The sequence below is a fragment of the Gorilla gorilla genome, chromosome 20 (assembly GCF_029281585.2).
Source record: "Gorilla gorilla gorilla isolate KB3781 chromosome 20, NHGRI_mGorGor1-v2.1_pri, whole genome shotgun sequence".
In the NCBI taxonomy this organism is placed as follows: domain Eukaryota; kingdom Metazoa; phylum Chordata; class Mammalia; order Primates; family Hominidae; genus Gorilla; species Gorilla gorilla.
In genome coordinates, this window is record NC_073244.2 from 63,748,030 (window position 1) to 63,755,243 (window position 7,214).

Sequence of the window (7,214 nt, forward strand, 5' to 3'; positions counted from 1 at the left end):
AACCAACTAAATCTGGATCTGATTTTTGTATGTACACACAAAGCACATAACAGTTACTGAGAAACACAGTGAAAGAGGAAGGACAACCTCTGATACAAAAAGAGCCAGTATCGCCTCCAAAAACTATGTCCCTTACTCTCACTCCCTCAGGTCCTAACACTAACTTCCTGTCCCAATTTGTAGGGAAGTAGGTGCTCAGTGGTTCCTCTTGCCCAGTGTGTTCTCTTCCAGTTGAAATGGCAATCTAGGTGTAAAGTTTGGAAGATAGAGTCAAAGAATTAACTACTAATGATGGAGATTTTGTGAGACCCACACAGAGTTGGGAGGCTTGCTGGTTGATAAAACTCCTGGCAATTCATAATGTTTCACCTATTCTAAGTCACACTTGAGCTAATATTATACCAGGTTGTCCCTGTGTTAGTTATCTATTGCTGCAGGCAAATCACCCTCAAAACATGGCTTAAAACAATAGTAATCTAATTTACTATCTGTTACAATTTCTCTGGGTCAGGAATTTGGAAGTTTCTGGCTTGAGTGTTTCTGGATTGAAATCTCTCATGAGTTTGTAGTCAGATGTGAGCTGAGGCTGCAATTATCTGAAGGCTTGACTGAGGCTAGAAAATTCACTTCCAGGTGACATAATCCCATAGATAATGAGTTGTTGCTGGAAAGTTGCTTCCTCACCACAGAACTGCTGGAGTAGTCTCATAAGGTGGCTGATGGTATCTCCCAGGATGAGTGATCTGAGGGGGAAAGCGTTAAATGGAAGTTTCATTCTTTTTATGAACTACACTTGGAAGGGATATAGCATTACTTCTGCCATACTCCATTGGTCAGGGCAGTCACAAGTCCTCGTCCAGATTGAAGAGGAGGGGGGAAAAAATCCTCACTCCTCTGTGGAAGGAGTAGGAGGAGTGTGAATTACCTGTACAGACAACATGTGGGATGAGATAAATATGTAACATAGATATCAGTGGAAAATATAGTCTGCCACTGTCTCTAGAGATCATTCTAGATAGTCAAATCACGGTAAACATTTTACCAGTCACGATGGGTATCTAGACTATGGGAATAGGAATGTAATTTCAAGCCCAGTTTTAAGAAAGGGCAAGATTTTAAAAGTTTATATAGGTTATGCTGTTGTACATCAAGTACAATTTCTTCCCAGTTGGCACCTCCTATCCCGTTATTGTTACAGTCAAAAAACCATAAGAGGAAGTAGATACATTCAGAGAAACCTAGTTTCTATCCTTGATCATTCTAACATGTTTCCTGCTTCTACAGTTTCAGTGGCAGGAATGGAAGATGTTCCTGGGATCAGCAACATGGACTTTGACTTGCCAAGGCCAATCTGGCTACACTCACTGCTGAGTGCCCAATCTGCCCACAGCAGAGATGGACACTGAGTCCCTGATATGGCACCATTCCCTGGGTAATCACCCAGCTCCCCAGTGGCAGGTTGAACACACTCGACCACTTCCCTTGTGGGAGAAGCAGAGCCTTGTTTTTATCGGGATAGATGTTAACTCTGAACATGAATGTGCTTTCTCTGTACATAATGCTTCTGCCAAAACTATCATCTGTGGACTTACAGAATGCCTTGTCCATCATCATGGCATTCCATACAGCGTTGGTTTGATTGTGGGATTAAATTCACAGCAAATAAACTGTGGCAATGGGTCCACACTCTGGAATTCACTGGTCCTACCATATTGTCCATTTTGAGTAGCCGGCTTGAAGGAATGGTAGGATGACCTTTTGAAGACTTACCCAAGTACCAGCTAGCAGGCAATACCTTGCAGGGCTGGAGCAATATCCTTTAGGAAGCTATATATACTCTAAATCAGCACTCAGTATATGGTGCTCTCTCTCCCATAACTAGAATCCAAGGATCCAGGAATGAAGGGGTAGAAATGGGAATTGTACCACTCATTATTACCCTTAGTGATCCACTAGAAAAATTTCTGCTTCCCATCCTCATGACCTTATGCTGTGTTGGCTCAGAGGTCTTGGTTCCAAAGGAAGAAATGTATCCACCCAGCGACACAACAATGTTTCTACTGAACTGGAAGGTACCACTGCCCATCACTACTTTGGGCTCCTCTTGCTCTGAATCAGCAGGCAAAGAAGGGAGTTACTGTATGGATGGGGTGACTGATCCTGGCTACTAAGAAGGAAATTGGTATGCTACTATATTAAATACAGATAATGAAGAACATGTCTGGAATATGAGAGACCCATTAGGGCAGCTCTGAGTACCACCTTGTTTTGTCATTAAAGTCCATGTAAAACCACAACTCTATCAAGCAGGACTGCTAATGCCCCAGATCTTTCAGGAATGAAGGTTTGAGTTTCCCCACTAGGCACAGATGATGACCAACTGAGGTACTAGTTGAGGGAAGATGGAATATGGAATGAGGAGTGAAAGATGGTAGTTATAAATACCACCATGATCACAGAATCAGTTACAGAAGTGAAGACTATCATTTTAATGAATATTTCTTATTTTGTCATGAATAAATTTGTGTGTTTCAAAAATTTTTGTTTTCTTTCCTCTTTTGTCTCATTATCACCTAACATAAAAGGTATTAATAATAGGTAATTTTAAATCATGGCGTTTATATTAGAGGAGATCAAAAAGAAGAGAGAAGGCTGGGTGTGGTGGCTCACACCTGTAATCCCAGCACTTTGGGAGGCCAAGGCGGGTAGGTCACTTGAGGTCAGTAGTTTGAGACCAGCCTGGCCAATGTGATAAAACCCCGTCTCCACTAAAAACATAAAAAGTAGCCTGGTGTGGTGCTGTGCACCTATAATCCCAGCTACTTGGGATGCTGAGGCAGGAGAATCCCTTGAACTCAGGATGCGGAGGTTGCATTGAGGTGACATTGCACCACTGCACTGCAGCCTGGGCAAAGAAAAAGAAGAAGAAGAGGAAGAGGAAGAGGAGGAGGAGGAGAAGGATAGGAGGAGGAGGAGGAGGGGAAGGGGAAGAGGAAGACGAAGGAGAAGGAGAAGGAGGAGAAGAAGAAACATCACCCAAGGACTCTGCATCCTCTTCTTCTGGAGAAAGAGTCAGTGCATTTTTGGCTATAAGGAAGATAGGTGTATCATGTTAGGAGGAAGGAGGACTTTGTTCTTACCTTTCTTTGGAAAATAAACATGATTTAAGGAAACGTGTATGGGTGACTGGATGACAAGAATGGACTGTGAGGGTTAGCTTTGTGTGTCAATGCGGCTAGGCTATAGTGTCCTCCTCATCAAAAATTATTATAGGTGTTGCAGTGAATTTCTTTTCAGATATGATGAACATTTACTACCAATTGACTTTAAGTAAAGCAGACTAACCTTTATAATCTGAATGAGCCTGAAACAAAAAATTGAGAGGTTTTAAGAGCAGAACCAAGGTTTCCATGAAGAAGAAGAAACTCTCTGTGGACTGAAGCATCAACTACAGCCTGGGAGTTTCCAGCCCTCCCTTCCTGATGGTCTGCCCTGTGGATTTCAGACTTACTGAGCCAGCTTCCAAAGTCTCATAAACCAATAAATCTCATATATATATATAAGTTCTATTTACCTGGTAGAACCATGACTGATATATAATATGTTTTCAGTGCTTTCCCCCCAGAGAGGGGGGAAAAAAGGTCTACTGCTCTGTAAAAAACTGAACATAATTGTTATTGCTTTAAAATTCCTCATTTGATTCTTTATCATCTGACATCCCAGGTACTTACACTAATTATTTTTATTTATCTATGGAAACTCTGTAATTATGAACTGTGTTTTGAAATGCCAATAATATCTACTTAATTTCTTATTGAAATAAGGCTTTATATTTTGCTCTATTTAAAAACTGTCATATTATTTTTATCGCTTCTGTACTTTCTATTAAAAATCACATATTCTGAGAAAAAACAGAGGAATGATAAAACAGTAACTAATATAAATGAGTAGGTATTGAGAGGAAGAGACGGAGGTGGTCTCTCTTTTTCTCTCTCTCTACTGTATCATTAAATTTTATTTTATTGCCATCAGCATATATATGTATATATATGTGTATATATATGTGTATATATGCATATATATGTGTATATATGTATATATATGTATATAAAATATGTTCTCCAATCTAACTGAAAAAAAAAAACTCTTTGTAGAACAAACCTCCTTCTGAACGTTACAACCAATCTCTGTTCTCCTTGACAGCAAATACAAGGCCCACTTCCACTTCAGTTCTCTACTTCCTCATTTCACATTTTCACAACAACCCATTTTATATGGGTTCCTTTCCTGATTACTGCACCGGGACTACTCTTATTATGGACAACAGTGACATCTGTTGCCATGTTACCGCACTGCAGGTTCAGACATTTGGTGCTTGGCTAAGAATCCAATGGGGGGAAATCTACCATCTCTCAGGTAACAATGGAATCTTATGCCCCTAAGCATATATGACTCAGTTGACCAGTCCTTTCATCTTTAAATATATAACGTTCCTGGTGACATCACTCGTGTTTCATTTTCCTCCCACCTCAGTGACTTCTCTTTCTCAATTTCCTTGATTGGCCCTTTTCTGACTTTTAAATATTGGTGTACCCAAGGGCTCAATTCTAGACCCCCTCACCTATTTGTGTCAATGTAGTCATCCTAGGTAATTTGTCCCTATAACTTGAAATCCCACCTGTGCATTGATGACCCCTCCCAAATCTCCATCATAATCCACAACCTTTTCTCAGAAGAAGTCCTGACTGGTATCTACCTCCCTCCTCTGCATTTCCACTTGAAAATCTAACTGAAGTATTTTATGTGGCATGACCGAAACAGAACTATCAATCTGATTCTTCCCAAGAAACTGATTGCCATGTTTTCCACATCATTTCCAATTTTAGAAAAAGTCACCACCCTCTACCTAATATCTTAAGTACCAAATATGAGTTATTCCTGATTCTTTTACTGTCATCCATCACCAAATCACACTGACTCTATGTCAGAAACATCGATCAAATCTGTGTGTTTCTTTTCTATGCACTGCTGTCACGTGACTCCAATCCACCTCCATCTGGATGACTGTAATAGTCTCCTAATTCTTCTTTCTGCTTCCACTCTTGCTTTGTAGCAATCCATCTTTACAAACGTTTTTCATAGTGTAAGCATCATCATGCTCCTCCCCTGATTAACATCCTACAATAGCTTTCTATTGCACTAATAAAACAAACATTTAAAGCCTTTCTCTAGGAAAGCCTCATATTATCTGGTTCTTGCGTATTCTCTCATGTCATGTTTCTTCTCACTTATTATGATGTAACTACACTAGTAGTATTTTTATTTCTCAAACACACCAAGCTTACTCTTGTCTCACAGTCTTTGTACTAACCACTCCTCTGCCTGGAATATTTCTTCCCTTGAACTTCTGAAACGACCTTTGCAAAACTATGACTGAGACAGTGAAAGAGCTCTAATTTAATCAACTCCATCTTGCTTCTAACCTCCGAGCTGTCCTTGTTCATTTCTGGGTGTAGGCTGAACTGACTTTGGGAAAAACTTAGTTTGTAGTTTAAAACAAAGATGATAACAGCCCTTTCCCAAAGCAGACCTCCTTCTTCCCTGGGGACTAGATTGCCTTGTAGAACTAACATTAGCCACAAGATTAGAAATTATGGTTTAGGAGTCATGCAGCTGGAGGCTACAAGATTCTGACCCTCCCTAAACTGCTCCTAAGATCAGTGTTCGAGATATTTTGCAGACCCTACACTTGATGGATCAGCTGGCACCACCCAGATGGATAAACTGGCTCATCTGATCTTGTGGCCTCCACCCAGGAACTGACTCACTGCAAGAAGACAGTTTCAATTCCCTGTGATTTCATCTCTGACCCAACCAATCAACACTCTTGGCTCCCCGGCTTCCCCCCACCCACCAAGTTCTTCTTAAAAACTCTGCTCTCTGAATGGTTGGGGAGGCTGATTTGAGTAATAATGAAACTCCAGTCTCCTGCATAGCTGGCTCTGCGTGACTTACTCTTTCTCTGTTGCAATTTCCCCGCCTTGATAAATTGACTGTGTCTAGGCAGCCGGCAAGGTGAACCCACTGGGTGGTTACACTTCACTTTAGCGGTTCATGTAATTCTGATTTCAGCTCACATGTCACCTCCTCAAGATATTGTTTTCTGAGCCTCTAAGATAAAGTAGCCTCTCAGTCACTCTCCATTCTAGTCCATGAAACTGTACTTATTCTCTTGATAACCTTCATTGCTGCCTTCTGTCAATCACAAAATTACCCTTTTCCCTCAATCTTTACAATCACTGATCTGAGTGCCTTTGCATCTCTCACTCTCTGTCTCTTCATCTATTGAACAGCCTCTGCATTCACCTGCTATTCTGTGAAAGGAGAGTAGATTTCCACCAAATGATGTCTGCGCCAGTTCTGGTAGAGCTTGGTAAGCATGAGTTAGAAATTTGGAAACCACTGGAGAATGAAGAGCAGGGGAATGTCATGATTTGCTATGTTTTTTAAATTTTTATATTGACTCTGAAGCCGAATAGCAACTTTCAAAAGAGTAAATATTTTCCATTTTAATTAAGTCCAATTTATACTTTTTTCTTCTATGGATTGTGCTTTTGGTGTCGTGTCTATGAACTCCCTGCTTAGCCTTAAGTCTTCACTATTTCTTCTGTGTTTTCTTCTAAAAAGTTAGTAGTTTTGCATTTAATATTTAAATCTGTAATCCATTTTGGATTAGTTTTTATAAAGAAGGTAAAACTTAGATTGAGGGTTTTTTGTTTGTTTTTATTTATTTATTTTTTTCGAGACGGAGTTTCGCTCCTGTCACCCAGGCTGGAGTGCTGTGGCACAACCTCGGCTCACTGCAAGCTCTGCCCTGCCAGGTTCATGCCATTCTCCTGCTTCAGCCTCCCGAGTAGTTGGGACTACAGGCGCCCACCACCACGCCCGGCTAATTTTTTGTATTTTTAGTAGAGACAGGTTTCACCGTGTTAGCCAGGATGGTCTCGATCTCCTGACCTCGTGATCCACCCGCCTCAGCCTCCTAAAGTGCTGGGACTGCAGGTGTGAGCCACCGCGCCCTGCCTAGAATCTCTTACATGTTCTCACTCCTAAGTGGGAGTTGAACAACAAGAACACATGGACACAGGGACGGGGAATATCACACACTGGGGTCTGTCGGGGGCTGGGGGGCTAGGGGAGGGATAGCATTCGGA

The 7,214-nt window shown here is 41.1% G+C and overlaps 1 long non-coding RNA gene across 1 annotated transcript; it reads right to left on the reverse strand.

The window, feature by feature from the left end:
* Positions 1-456: 456 nt before the first annotated feature.
* On the reverse strand, positions 457-4,362 carry LOC129528663 (uncharacterized). The gene is made up of 2 exons (XR_008673936.2): positions 4,162-4,362; positions 457-743 (listed from the first exon to the last, which is right to left on the reverse strand). It is a non-coding gene; the product is annotated as an uncharacterized lncRNA (long non-coding RNA).
* Between the last annotated feature and the right edge of the window lie 2,852 nt (positions 4,363-7,214).